This window comes from Polistes fuscatus, unplaced genomic scaffold (genome assembly GCF_010416935.1).
Source record: "Polistes fuscatus isolate 324 unplaced genomic scaffold, CU_Pfus_HIC Scaffold23, whole genome shotgun sequence".
NCBI classification, from domain to species: Eukaryota; Metazoa; Arthropoda; class Insecta; order Hymenoptera; family Vespidae; genus Polistes; species Polistes fuscatus.
The window spans coordinates 2,329,672-2,345,654 of NW_025113100.1; the positions used below are offsets into that span (position 1 = coordinate 2,329,672).

The 15,983-nt window shown below is 26.0% G+C and overlaps 1 long non-coding RNA gene across 1 annotated transcript; it reads right to left on the reverse strand.

Moving 5' to 3' along the window:
* Window positions 1-1,830: 1,830 nt before the first annotated feature.
* Window positions 1,831-15,703, reverse strand: LOC122518139. The gene is made up of 2 exons (XR_006303982.1): window positions 15,540-15,703; window positions 1,831-2,142 (listed from the first exon to the last, which is right to left on the reverse strand). It is a non-coding gene; the product is annotated as an uncharacterized LOC122518139 (long non-coding RNA).
* Window positions 15,704-15,983: the final 280 nt, after the last annotated feature.

The following is a 15,983-nucleotide window of genomic DNA, read 5'->3' on the forward strand; positions in this document are numbered from 1 at the left end:
GTTAAGAGAAAAAAAAATAAATTTCTGATATTGAAAAGGAAAAGAAAAAAGAAAAAATACGTTCACTTTTGAACAAATTCAACGAAAAAAAATCGCATTCTTTGTATAACCTTGAGAATAGAACGCTCATTTGCGGGGATCCAGCATTCATTTAAACGTAACGACATAATCGCTCGGTCGTGTAACGTCAGCGCATTTTACAGCATTACATTACGTTACAATCTAAATCAATGTGTGTGTGATTTCGCGCGTATGTGTGGTAGTTCTCTCTTTTAGCATAATCTCGTGTCTCTGTGCCAACAAGCCGATAGAGGACAAGCATCGTGTTTCTCTCTCTCCTTCTCTCTCTCTCTCACTCGTACAATTTTTCTATTCAAACGAGAACGCATGGTTCGACTAATTAACGATGCGGATAGATAATTAATCTTCTCGTTTTTGTTTTTCTTTTATTACTTTCATCCCGTGTTTTTCTTTTTTATTTTTTGAATTTTATATATTAGAAAATTATTGAAATTATTAATATTTCGTTTTATAATTATTCATTTAAAATCGATTTAAGATTTGTTTTTTCCTTTTTTTTTCATTTTATTACTCTTTCATTTCGTTTGTTTTTTTATTTTGTTTTTAGTTTTTCGAATTTCATATATTTGAAAATTATTGAAATTATGAATATTTCGTTTTATAATTATTCATTTAACATCGATTTAAGATCTTGTTTTTCTTTTTTTTTATTTTTTTTTTTTATTTTATTACTCTTTCTTTTCGTGTTTTTTTTTATTTTTTGAATTTCATATATTTGAAATTTATTGAAATTATGAATATTTATAATATATAATTTAATATTTATAATATAATAATTATTATTAATAACTATATTATTTATAATTAATAATTCTTTATACTATATAATTTTATAATATATTAAAATCGATTTAAGATTTTTGTTTTTCTTTTTTTTTATTTTTTTTTTATTTTATTACTCTTTCATTTTGTGTTTTTTTTTTATTTTATTTTTTTATTTTTCGAATTTCATATATTTGAAAATTATTGAAACTAATTATTTCATAATATATAATTTAATATTTATAATATAATAATTATTATTAATATATCTATTAATTTTTATAATGTAATAATTATATTTATAATATATAATTTTATAATATATTAAATCGATTAAGATTTTTGTTTTTCTTTTTTTCCATTTTATTATTCTTTCATTTCATGTTTTTTTTTATTTTTTTTATTTTTCGAATTTCATATATTTGAAAATTATTGAAATTATGAATATTTATAATATATAATTTAATATTTATAATATAATAATTATTTATAATATAATATATTAATTATTTATAATATAATAATTAATATTTGTAATATATAATTTTATAATATATTAAAATCAATTTAAGATTTTTGTTTTTCTTTTTTTTTCCATTTTATTACTCTTTCATTTCGGGTTTCTTTTTATTTTTTTTATTTTTCGAATTTCATCTATTTGAAAATTATTGAAATTATGAATATTTCGTTTTATAATTATTCATTTAAAATCGATTTAAAGAAAATGATATAATATTAAAATTGTAAATTATCAAATAAATGATGTGTTGTAATGTACCTGTCCAAATGACTAATTTTTATACAAAAATATACGATTAATCTTTGTAAAAATATAATGTTACAAAAGATATCATTGAGATGAGAAGAAGAAGAAGAAGAAGAAGAATGAAAGGCAATAGAAGACTGCCAAAATACGAGATGTGGCAATCGTTGCGTTCCTTTGAGGACTGCCAACCACCCCTAGCCAGCTCACCTTCCGATCTACTGTTTTAAATTAAGATACGTTTTCAAATGTCACGAGTACGCATTCCGTTTCGCGACACTTCTTGCCGAACTGAGATCCGAAATTATCGTAGTTCTTGTCTTTTATCGATCTTATCGTTATCGATATTAACAATAATACTTTTAATTGTACGAGAAAGAACAAAAAAAAATACTCATTAATCATGTTCCTATCATTTTCTATACATCTTTCATCAATATATATCGTCAATTTTACAATAATTTTTGTTTGTATTACCTTGTTGTCGTTTTCGGCCAGTAAAGTTCCTTTAATAAATTCCACACTTGTAGATCGATCTGTAATCATAATAATAATAATATTAGATTAAATCTAATTGTCGAATTATAATATGTATATTGTGGTTTAATAAATTATTTGGAAATTTACAGTATTTAAATAAATATATATACATGTATACTTTTTATATTTCTAAGTAATCACTAGAAATATTACTAGAAATATTACTATAAATTGTAATTATTAGAATTATTGGAATTTGTGATATTAATTTTTTATATTAATTTTATTCTAATAATTAAATTATTAATTTTGATATTAATTATATATATATATCTATATCTCAAATAATAATATTTAAATAAATATATACATGTATCCTTTAATATTTCTAAGTAATCACTAGAAATATTACTAGAAATTGTAATTATTAGAATTATTGGAATATGTGATATTAATTTTATTCTAATAATTTTATTATTAAACTACGTGATATTAATTTTGATATTAATTTTAAATATCTCAAATAATAATAATAATGTATCATTTAATATTATTCTGTATTTGATATTTATTAATAATAAATCATATAATATATAAATAAAATTTGTGTGTGTGTGTGTGCTTATATTAAATGTTTTCTCAATTTTTCATAATATTTAGAACTATTCTATATTAATCTCACGTATATATATAATAATCTAACAGAAAAATGTTAAATGAAGTCACGGTGATCGATAAAAACCATATGTATATTGTGGTTTAATAAATAATTTGGAAATTTGCAGTATTTAAATAAATATATACATGTATACATTTTATATTTCTAAGTAATCACTAGAAATATTACTATAAATTGTAATTATTAGAATTATTGGAATACGTGATATTAATTTTGATAATAATTTTATATATCTCAAATAATAATAATAACGTATCATTTAATATTATTCTGTATTTGATAATTATTAATAATACATAATATAATATATAAATAAAATTTGTGCGTGTGTGTGTTTATATTAAATGTTTTCTCAATTTTTCATAATATTTAGAACTATTCTATATTAATCTCACGTATATATATATATATATCTGTCGTAATATCTTGTTTCTTAAAATAATCAACACAGAAAAATGTTAAATGAAGTCACGGTGATCGATAAAAAGCAGTTCTAAAAAATGATAATTAATTGAGTAAGCATAGATATTCAATAAGCACGATCGCAATGATAATTATCATTGTCGGATAAAAAGGTGAATGAGGTAAGGGAAGGAGAAAGAAGGGGGGGTGGGAAAAGAAGTAATAGATTCTATTGGCCACGTGTGATTCACGAGATTATGATTATACTTATGATGATAGGATCTCGATTATTATCTTAACGTAAGATTTTCCACAGAAGTTAACGAGTACTATCGTACCAATTATTTCTTCTTCGAAAAGATAAGGAAAGTTTGAAAAGAAAAAATAAAAAAATAAAAAAGAAAACAAAAGAAAGAAAGAAAGAAAAAAAAAATCATGAAACATCATCGAAGAAAAGCTTGTGTTGTTTTTATTTGTGAATAGAGATATGAAAACAAATAATATTGGTTACACATTCCTATGATTTATTTCTGAAAAAAATGTCTTATCCTGATAAAACTCGATGACACACGTATATTATTTTGCTTTGTTTATGATTTTTGTTTGTTTGTTCGTTCGTTTACCATTACGCCATTTTGCTAACGTCAAAATAAAAATGATAAAAATGTATAGAAAGATCTATATCTTAACGTATTACCACTTTTTGCAATATAACCACAATGAAAACTGATCATAGCTTTCACCATTGAACGACCAAGTGATTTTCCATATGAAATCTAGATACTAACCTATAATCTAAACCCAGACCCAGATTATTATTCTATATTTAATTTTAATATGTTAATAAGCCAAGACTTCAATTAATAATAATAATAATAATAATAATAATAATAATTGTGATAATAAAATTATAATAATCCTCCGTCGGTAAGGTAGATTTAATTAAACCGCCGCCATGTTTGAGTTTTTTTCTGATCTTACTCCGAAAGTTGGTTTATAATGCATAATCTATTTTAAACGAGATCTTGTAAATAAATTAATGAAAGTGGTCGAGAATAGTATACGTCATGAGACTACTTTTTTTTTCTCTTTTTTTTTTCTTTTCTTTTAACGTGAAACACGTTTCTTTATCTTTCTTTATCTTTCTTTATTTTTTTTCTTTTTTTTCTTTTTATATAATTAATAGGAAGATAGAATGAGACGATTAGTAAAACACAAATGCGGTTAGGATCTTTTTTAAAAATATTTTGATATTGGACAATTGATTTAAATAAAATAAAATAATTTGATATTTCGATTATTTAATATTTTATTATTTTTTTTATATTATTTAATATTTTGATATTGGAAAACATCCTGTGTTTATGAAGGATAACCCGAAATTTATGATAAATATTTCGTAATAAATAATTGACGATCAGTTTTGAAAAATTATTAACGTTGTCTTTTTATTAACATTTTTTTTTGTTTTGTTTATTTGAACAATAACATTTTTTAAATTGAGTTATATTATTAGATTTATATAGGACAAAAACACGCGAAATATCAACGTTCACGAAAGTTCTTTCGAACGCGACACGAATATATATTTCGTAAAACATGGCGTGTACCTCTGATAAGGGGAATCCTTAAAAACTCGCATGTCAATACGCCGCGATTATCCGAACGTTATCATCACTCGTTTTTGCGATAATAAATTACAAACAGGAAACGTTTAAGTGGCTGCCCCTGATGTATTTCATTATTCCTTTTAAATATATATATAAATATATATTTTCTTTTTTTTTAACTTTGTTTATTATATAAATATTTTATTTTTATTTTATACTCGAAAATAATGGTTTTTTTTTATTATACCTCGTATCAAGATTAACAAAATTTTAATGGGAAAAGTGAAAATAATAATTATTAATAAAATATCTATTTTAAAAAATTAGAAATTAATTTTATAACTTTGAATGTATATAATTGATATTTCATTCATTATTTCTTTTAAATATAAATAAATATTTTATTTTTATTTCATACTCGAAAATATGGTTTTTTTTTTATTATACCTCGTATCAAGATTAACAAAATTGTAATGAGAAAAGTGAAAATAATTATTATATAATAAATATCTATATATAAAATAGTTAAATGTTGATAAAACTTGTTGTTGTGAAAGTTATAATAATTATATAAAATATCTATTATGAAAAATTAGAAATTAATTTTATAACTTCGAATTTAATTAATTTATTTAACAATATAATTGATATTTCATGCATTATTTCTTTTAAATATATATAAATATTTTATTTTTATTTTATACTCGAAAATAATGGTTTTTTTTTTATTATACCTCGCATCACGATTAACAAAATTGTAATAGAAAAAATGAAAATAATAATTATTAATAAAATATCTATCGTGAAAAATTAGAAATTAATATTAACTTTGAATTTAATTAATTTATTTAACAATATAATTGATATTTCATGCATTATTTCTTTTAAATATATAATAATAGTTTTATTTTTATTTTATACTCGAAAATAATGGGTTTTTTTATTATACCTCGCATCACGATTAACAAAATTGTAATAGGAAAAGTGAAAATAATTATATTAATAAATATCTATCGTGAAAATTAGAAATTAATTTTATAACTTTGAATAGTAATCAAATTTATTTAACAATATTGATATTCATTCATTATTCCTTTTAAATATATATAATATTTTATTTTTATTTTATACGCGAAATAATGTTTTTTTTATTATACCTCGCATCACGATTAACAACATTGTAATAGAAAAAATGAAAATAATAATTATTAATAAAATATCTATTGTGAAAAATTAGAAATTAATATTAACTTTGAATTTAATTAATTTATTTAACAATATAATTGATATTTTATTATTCAAGGATTATTACTAGACTTTCGTTATTTTCAACGACAAATTAAAAAACTAACACAATTTAAACCTTCGAATGAAATCAACTTGTTTGTTTAATGCCAGTCATTTTCTTTCTTCTTCTTCATCGTTCGAACAACTAACGACATGCATCAATGTAGAACATCGAATCGATTGGAAATGGGAGGTACGTTGACTTTCTATCATCGATCAGAAGGTCACCATATACAGGGTGTCTCCAATTTTATCATAGAAACGTTACTCAAATGTAACAAGATAATTTCATATATGAAAATAAATGTCATTTAAAGTTTTATTTAAAGTTTATAACAAATTTTCATCGTGTTAAACTACTTAAATGTTTTATTCTTTGAAAACGTTGTAATATTGTATAAAATTATCTATAAAATAAAAATATAAAAATTCTTATAAAATTGTTAAATTGTTTTTAACAATTTAAAATTGTTTTTTTTTTAATCGCGTAATAAATTTCTGTTAATTTCTACAAAACTGCATGCGGAACATAGCATCGTCGAATTTTTGTTCTTTTAATTTTCCCCCTCCACAAATTCAAATCTAGTGGAGTGAGATCAGGTGATTTAGGCGAGCCAATCTACTGTTCAGATAAGAATACGTTGAATCATTCCAAGATAATATGAATATTCCAAGATAATTTACGCACAATTGTGTTAAATATCACTTCTCAAATACCACATTTACGCAAGTATTACAAATTATTTTATAACTTTGTAATAAAAACCTTGAATGATTTATGTTAATATGAGTTTGTTCGAAAACCAATGGGATAATTTTGTCTATCTTTTCATCATTTTTGAAGTTATACTTCTTTTGGCGCGTTGGGGAAAATGTAATGGGGAGTGATTTTGTTCCTAGCGTCTGGAAAAACGACACCATGAAGTTTGTCGGTATTTACGACGCGCGGGCAAAGCGATTTCAAGTATACGGCATGAAGTTGTCTTCTTTTCTTCTTCCCCTTTTTTTCTCAAGCGGGTCACCCATCCAATACTAATCGTACTCAGCGCTGCTTTACTTAAAATGATCGAGCGAGAACTAATGCTGTAACCGCGCCATGGCTGTTGACGCGTCAAGTAATTCGATTTATCTCTCTTATATTCAGTGTGGACTGATATCTATATTTTGATATTTCTTTTTCTTTTTTTTATTCTTTCTTATATATAATATAATTATTCTTTTTTTAAGTTATTTTTTCTCTTTGAAGTTTTTTTTGAAGTTATTTTTGAGGTTATTGAAGTTATATTCGTTTTGGTACGCCAAAGAAGTATAACTTCTTATTATTATTATATTTATTATTGATAATAATTTTATATAGTATATATTTATATTAATATAATTTTATTATATTATTATTATTAATAATAATAATTATTATTAATTATTTTTTGAAGTTATTTTTGAGGTTATTGAGGTTATATTCGTTTTGGTACGCCAAAGAAGTATAACTTCTTCTTATTATTATTATTTATTATTGATATAATTTTATATATTGATATATTTATATTATAATAATTATTATATTATTTATTATTAATAATATAATTATTTAATATTAATTATTTTTTAGAAGTTATTTTTGAGGTTATTGAGGTTATATTCGTTTTGTTACGGCAAAGAAGTATAACTTCTTCTTATTATTATTATTTATTATTGATAATAATTTATATATTATATATTTATATAATAATAATTTTATATATTATTTTATAATAATACTAATTTTTAATATTAATTATTTTTTTGAAGTTATTTTTGAGGTTATTGAGGTTATAGTCGTTTTGGTACGCCAAAGAAGTATAACTTCTTACGTGAGTACATAAGTACACACACCAGTTTTTTTTGTACTTTTCGATAAAAATACTTTAAATGATAATAATATTTTTTTTCCAAAAATATGAGTTAATTTAAAAAAAAATTACGAAAGGGAGAGAAGAATAGGGTGAAAAGAAATTATCGATAAGTGGAACGCTTGCTTAAACGAGACGAGAGTAATTTAGACGGTCATTAGTGCTGGAATGAAAGTAAAAAAAGTGATTAAAAAAAAAAAAAAGGAAAGAAAAGAAAAAAAAGAGGCAGAAGGGTAGACGACATATTGATCGTGCTAAATACATTTTCCATTTTCTCCCTTTTTTTTCCCTATTCCTTCTTGAAATTCTCTGGATTCTCATTTTATCGAGAGAGAAAGAGAGAAAGAGAGAGAGAATGAGAAAAAAAATGAGAATGATGAGACTGACGTGTCTTATATTTAAAAAAATTATATTTATAAAAAAAGAATTAAATTAATTATTTATTAAATAATTAATTTTAATATTTATTAAATAATGTTTTATATATTATATTTATATTTTATATTTAATATTTTATTATTTTATATTTAATATTAATTTATTAAATAATTAATTTTAATAAATAATTAATTAATTATCATTAAATTTAAAAAAAAAGAAGAAAAATAATCGATTGATCGTTTCACGTTTCTACTTTTTACTTCCTGCGTAAAAAAAGATGGGCAAACAGCACACATACAGACACACCACATACGTGCGCACGCGCGTAGAACGAGAGAGAAAGAGAAAGAGAGAGAGAGAGAGAGAGAGATAATTGGACCCATGAATGCACAATTGTTCTTCGAAAGTTGACCCCTGCAAAGCGTGCTTTCATACTATGAGGCCTGCACAAGCTCGATATATTCGGAAGAATCAACTATAAACGTATAATCCACTAGATAAATCAATCCTTTCTCTATTCGACTCATTCACGTTAATCCAAATGTTACCTAAATATTTATTTTCTTTTCAATTTGCAATTGTATTTTGCAATTGAATATTTTCTGACAAATAAATAATGATTAATATATTATTGTAATGATTATAAACTAATGAATGTTTATAAATAAAAGAAATATTAAGAATTATATCGAATATATGTGTGTGTGTGTATTATTTTAATCTTTGTAATATCTTAATAATTTTTGAAACAAAAAAAAAATAGTCACATTCATAAAAACATAAATACCGTTTAGTATTATAATATCTTAACAATAGGGTATTTATAATAATTATACAAGACGTTTGAATTATTAGCATGTCAAATGGCGATAATTTTGTTGAAATAAATTTTATCGATCAAATGTAAAATATAATTTGGATTAATGTTCGTTCTCAAAATATTGTTTAGATATTAAATGGAAAAGACAGAACGTGGATATAATAGGGCAATATAAGAATTAGTATTAGAAGTAGATACTTTAGAACGAACAGTGCCAGAGAACCAGGTCACCTGGGTCATTCGTAAGGTGGTTGGAAAAGCTCAGATCAATATCAAGCGCGAATTGGCACGTTACGTTGCGAACGATCGACCCATGACCCATTATGGACCCGCCCATATACATTAAATACATATTTATTAAATACATATTTATTTATAAATATTTATTAACCCTTTGCACTCGACGACGATTTCGGCCAAATTAAGTAGACATTTTACGGGTACTTTAAAAACATTTATAAACAAACAAGCGTATAGAAATAATCAAATATCATCGGTTTATTCATTTATATGTCGAAAAAAACAAACTTTGATAAATACTACACTCTGTAATTAGTTTTGGTTGAGTTGACACTTGAAATAGGCTACCGGGCGCCGTATCGGCGCCGCTCGAGTGCAAAGGGTTAATATTATAATAATTATAAAATTATATAATTAATATTATTAATTTAATATTAACCCTTTGCACTCGAGGCCTTTTTCTCTTGCGCGAACCAGCAACTCGAGAGACGATTTCGGCCAAATTAAAGTAGACATTTTACAGGTACTGTAAAAACATTTATAAACAAACAAGCGTATAGAAATAATCAATATCATCGGTTTATTCATTTATATGTCGAAAAAAACAAACTTTGATAAATACTACACTCTGTAATTAGTTTTGGTTGAGTTGACACTTGAAATAGGCTACCGGGCGCCGTATCGGCGCCACTCGAGTGCAAAGGGTTAATATCACTAACTCCGAATGAATTTTATAAATTTGAATATATTTTTTCATGTTTTTTTTTCGTTTCGTTTCACCTCTTATTGCAGCAAATCGTAAAAATACGATAGTATAAAAAAGAGAGGAGGGGGAAGAAAAAAAATAGAGAAAAAAAAATAGAAAAAAGGAAAGAAGAATAAGGAAAAATATGAAGATGAAAAGATATGGCACGGTAGGAAGACAAAAGAGACGTTTATTTATTTACACGGCCACGCGAAAATCCGAGATTCGCTACGTCATGTTTCCTACGTAGGAGGGAAGCCAAGCCGAGAGAGGTTGAACTACTGGAAGAGCTAAAATTAATTCTGCGCCCGTTAGATTAGGAAAGCACTAGCTAGGTTTCCCCCTCGGGTTACTACTAACATTATCTTCTCTTGTACAAAGTAATACGGTTATAAAACAAAACTCTATATACGTACTCTTATTTTTCCTTTTTTTTTACACGTCCCTTTTTCACGAGAAACTAAATTTTATTTTTATTTAAGAAAAAAAAACGGAACTTATTTTATTTGCACAATCAATTCTTTTCTTTTTTTTATTTTTTTTCTACCAAATTTGTAATCATCGATCAATATTAGATATTGTTTATATTGCGTACAAAGTAATACGGTTTTAAAACAAAACTCTATACACGTACTCTTATTATTTTTTTTTACACGTCTCTTTTTCACGAGAAACTAAATTTTATTTTTATTTAAGAAAAAAAAAAAAAAAAAAAAACGGAACTTATTTTATTTGCACAAACAATTCTTTTTTTTTTCTTACCAAATTTGTTATCATCGATCAATACTAGAAATTATTTATATTGCGCGAAAAAATAGATAAGTTATCTCCGTAATTGTTTCCAAGGTATCTCACCGCGTTTGTTTATTTACGTATTTAATAATTATATTCCACGATAATTTTCGCGGCGACTAAGTTATCTATATTTTGTTTTTTTTTTGTTTCTTTACAAAAATGTCTTCTAATACATTCTTCGACCTACTTCGAACGATAAGAACAATCGAAAAAATCGATTTCGGTTATATTCGGTGGAACTTTATAATTAACGAGTGAAAGCTAACGTCGTAGTCTTAGAAGAAACAACAAATTTAATGTAATTATAGAACCGGAAAACTTTCTTCGAACGGTCGCCACTTTTTATCCTGATTCCTTTCCCTCATTAGTTCGATCTCGAGCGTTAACGATCACTATAACCTGATAAATACGGATCGAAAATATTTATCTATTCTATTACTTTTATTTCGAATTTTTTAATTAGAAAGAACACGTGTTTTGGGAAAAATCATTTATAACGAATTTCGTGTACTATAAGAAAGAGAGAGAGAGAAAGAGAGAGAGAAAGAGAGAGAAAGAGAGAGAGAGAATCAACCAATCACAACGTCTTGTATAACTCGTACGGGGCACTGATTGGAACGGGCGTGGGAGTATCGAATCGATTAGACTGCCGATCGATTCTCGCACAAAGTATATATTCCTCTCTCTCTCTCTCTTTCTCTTTTTCGTTCTTCTTTGGACTCGTTCCGTCTCTTTTTCTCCCACCTCCAAAAAGAAAAAAAAACTCGGCCATCGTTCAATCATTTCTCAATGATTTTCTTACTTTTTTCATACGAATTATTTTTAATAATTGTTTTTTTGTTGATTTTTCTCATACGTCCGATTTTATTTAATTCTTATTCCTTTTTTTTCTTTTTTTTTATCGAAAAACTAATGTAAGAAGAGAATACTGTGCGTTATTTCAACATTATATTCAACATTATATTCAACATTATATTCAACATTATATTCAACATTATATTCAACATTATATTCAACATTATATTCAACATTATATTCAACATTATATTCAACATTATATTTTAACATTTGTCTGACACAAAGTATTGAACTATAAGAGTATACACATATATGTGCTTAACTTAATTATATAATAAATATGAATAAATAAAATTATATAAATTATAAATAAATTATAAATAAATAAATAATATAATATAAATAAATTATAAATAAATAATATTATATAAATTATATAATAATGTAAGAATAGGATATTGTGCGTTATTTCAACATTAATCGTCCGACACAAACTATTGAACTATAAGAGTATACATATATATGTGTTTTATTTAATTATATAATAAATATATAATTTTTATTTAATTCTTATTCCTTTTTTTTTGCTTTATCGAAAAACTAATGTAAGAATAGGATATTGTGCGTTATTTCAACATTAATCGTCTGACACAAACTATTGAACTATAAGAGTATACATATATATGTGTTTTATTTAATTATATAATAAATATATATAATTTTTATTTAATTCTTATTCCTTTTTTTGCTTTATCGAAAAACTAATGTAAGAAGAAGAAGAAGAAGATATTGTGCGTTATTTCAACATAATCGTCTGACACAAACTATTGAACTATAAGAGTATACACATATATGTGTTTTATTTAATTATATAATAAATATATATAATTTTTATTTAATTCTTATTCTTTTTATTTAATTCTTATTCCTTTTTTTTTTGCTTTATCGAAAAACTAATGTAAGAATAAGATATTGTGCGTTATTTCAACATTAATCGTCTGACACAAACTATGGAACTATAAGAGAATACATATATCTGTATAAATGTATTTGTATGTATATACACATACACATATATATGTAATAACACGTGAGAAGACGTATTACGCGATATTACGTACTATGTCATCGTCATTGTCGCGCATATTTCTCGAGTAACATACTAATATGCAAGGTCTCGGTGGTATCTTCTTCAAGTGTGTGTGTGTGTGTGTTCGTATTTATTAGCTAACGTTAAAGTATACACCTCGAACACGATTTTTTTGTCGTCTTAACAAAAGTGAAAATATCATTACGCCTTTCCTCTTCCTGTTTTATTTTTTTTTTTCTAACATCCAATGAAATAAGATATCTCGTGATATTCTTTGAATACATTTTTTTTTGTCCCTCTTTCCTTTACCACAGATTATTTATATGATTTCGTAATACCAATTGTAATACGAAAAAAAACCACGAAAGTGCACGTGTATAAACGATCGGATGTATAAAAATTGTATAAGAGAGAAAGAAAAGTAAAAGAAACAACAAAAAATATATATATGCACTGTCATTCGCGCAAATGTTTACGATCGTTATCAGGAAACCTTGAGAAAAAATAAAAATAAAAATGATTGACAAAATAAAAAGACGACAAATATATTTCTCCTCTCGTTTACGAACGATTTCAACAAATCTAAACGAGATACGTGTAAAAAGATTTCAATATTTTTACGAAAAAAATATAATAACAATAATAATAATATATTTTTATCGCATAAATATTGTAATAATTCATTGTAAAATGTATATAAGTACATATATACATTTCAATATTTTTACGAAAAAAATATAATAATAATAACAATAATAATAATATATTTTTATCGTATAAATATTGTAATCTTTAATTGTAAAATGTATATAAGTATATATATACATAGAAATATGTGTTTATCAATTCGCAATGTTTCGTGGGTTAGGGTATTACGAAATGTTAACGCGCAGCTGTCCTACGATATATAAAAGTACAGTCGCTACCGCCAGTAGCGACAGTGACAGCCTATTGGTGAATTAACCGGAATCTGGGCCAATTACGACACCTGACGGACGGGCACAAATAAGAGAGAGGGAGAGAGAGAGAAAGAGGGTGCAAAAGAGCCTTCAAAATGGTGTCCGTAAATCATACGACATACCTATGCCAAATATAAATCTCTAATGGTTTATTTTACACTCATACAACACACATACACTGGCAAGATATTAGAACTGTCTCTCCCGAAAATGATTCGTATGATTCAATCTAACCTATATCAATTTAACAAACAGTCTTTTTGTCGAGAAATAGGTTATGAACGTTAAGAAACAGAGAGAAAGAGAGACAGAAAATAAGATTTATTTCTTACTTTTGTATAATAATGTATCTTAGAATCATGAGATACATGATAATAAATAAGTTATTTTTTGAACGTTCAAATACTAAGACATTGTAATATAATTTATCTCATTTTCTGAAATTATACTCGGAATCGTAAAGAAACGATGGGGGAAGAAGTAATAAAATTGACTAAACGAAATTATATATGTGTGTGTGTGTGTCTATGCGCACGCAGGGTACACATATGGTAATAGTTGTGTCTAATACGCGAAGCATAACAACGATTCAGTAGCTTTACGAAATACAGATAGTGAAATTGTATAACTGTCAACGACGTTTATCCTTTCGTAATTTCAAACGATTACTCTTGCCTATAATTCGAAATTAATTCGTAATAAGCGGATTTCTAAAACTCGTATAAATATCTTTTTTCTTTTTTTAAGAAGTACCATTACACAGATAAAATATAAATGCGTAAAATATTTCTAGTATATTTGAGATTCGAATAAAACGAAGAGATGAAAAAAAAAAAAGAAAGACAGCGATCTCATGTGCATCGTCGCGAAATAATTGCAAGATACTAAACGTTTACTCTAATTACTATACTTATACGTTTGACCTAAAATCGATCGCACGTAACGCAAAATCAAAATAGAGTTTAAACGCGACGGAATAGATTCGATTAATTTTCGATAGAAATCTCTAATTGGTTGAACATTATCTTTTTGTTTTTTTACTTTTGAATACGATAGAAGAAACAAAAAATTCAAAAAATTCAGAGAAAGAGAGGATAAACAAAAAAAAATCATCATGCTACTAGTGTGACACGCACACCTTTTGTTTTCGTCTAATCTTAACGAATATCACTACTTTTAATTATCTCTCTCTTTCTTGAATTTTTTCTAAGAACACGCGAATCAGTAGTGCGTGTACATACACACACAGACACACAAATACACACTCGCGCAAGATGTACCCAGTATGCACCTAAATATCGTATAACTTACTTACATACCCCTGGTATTTGTTAAATTCACATCAAACAAACAAACCAATAAACGAAGGAAGGAAGGAACAAGCGCGCGCACGCACGCACACACCCATACACACAGACACACACTTTGTGGGCACGTTACGTTAGCCCTCAGAGAGAGGTTAGTGCTTTCCTTGGAAACTTGAGCATGCACGTATGCAGCAACAGCAGCAACAAACACACACGCTCGTTGTTCTGTTACAGCAGGCTACGTACGTGTATTTTTATGGGTTTTCCGTATGTCTTTTCCTAAATAAATGTGCAGACCAAGTAGAAATGTAGAAGAACAGGAGATGCACAATAAGTAAAGAAAAATATATATATATATATATAATAATATGATAGTATGTGTGTGCGTATATATATATATATGTATTCTTGATCGAACAATTATTATACGACTAGAAGATAATTTACGAACGTTTGAACAATGATCATTGAACTACTGTACGATATTACTGTTACCCAGAGTAAACTCGCTCGGGAAACGCGTTACACGAGAGAGAGAGAGAGTTCGAAAAACGAGAAAGGCGAGAGAACGCGCAGCTCCGATATACCAACAGAGACTGGCGGCTTCCAGTTCGGACTCACCGAATGCTAGCCGGTATAGTGAAAAAGAGATGTATATACACAACGACGACGACGGATACTATCCCTATATCGTTACGTGTACTACATAACTACTATCTCACCACACTAGTACCACTACCACCACCACCATCAGTACCAGCACCAGCAGCAGCACCACCACCACCACCACTACCACTTCCAGCACACACCACTATCTCAGCAGCAGTAGCAAGGCAGCTACTCTGTGTCGTTACTAACACCTACAAACAACGTCTTGTCGTTCCTGCGCCGTGTG